Source organism: Cryptomeria japonica, unplaced genomic scaffold (genome assembly GCF_030272615.1).
Source record: "Cryptomeria japonica unplaced genomic scaffold, Sugi_1.0 HiC_scaffold_50, whole genome shotgun sequence".
Taxonomy (NCBI): domain Eukaryota; kingdom Viridiplantae; phylum Streptophyta; class Pinopsida; order Cupressales; family Cupressaceae; genus Cryptomeria; species Cryptomeria japonica.
In genome coordinates, this window is record NW_026728872.1 from 537,501 (window position 1) to 537,935 (window position 435).

Below are 435 nucleotides of genomic sequence, written 5' to 3' on the forward strand. Positions count from 1 at the left end.
GATGCTCGCGACAGTCATGCCGTGAGACTGTGCACCGTGCACGCGACCGAGTAAGGCCACTCAGAGACATCCATTTCCCAGGCATATGCCCCCTACGCACTTTTGGTGGTGCACCCCGCACGAACAATCCCGCCTCGACCAGCCTGAACAATTCCCCTCTCGAAGGAAGGCCTCGGCCTTAATCGTCCACGACAAACAGCTCGACGAGGCATGAAGCACCCACGGGAGCCGGAGCATGACGATGCAGAGTCTCGGTTCACAGGAGCCTGGGAAGAACATCCCGTACGGAACCCTTTACCCGAAAACATCCGAACCGCACATGCTCGCGACAGTCCTGCCGTTAGAGAATGCACCGTGCACGCGACCGAGTAAGGCCACTCAGAGACATCCATTTCCCAGGTATATGCCCCCTACGCACTTTTGGTGGCGCAACTC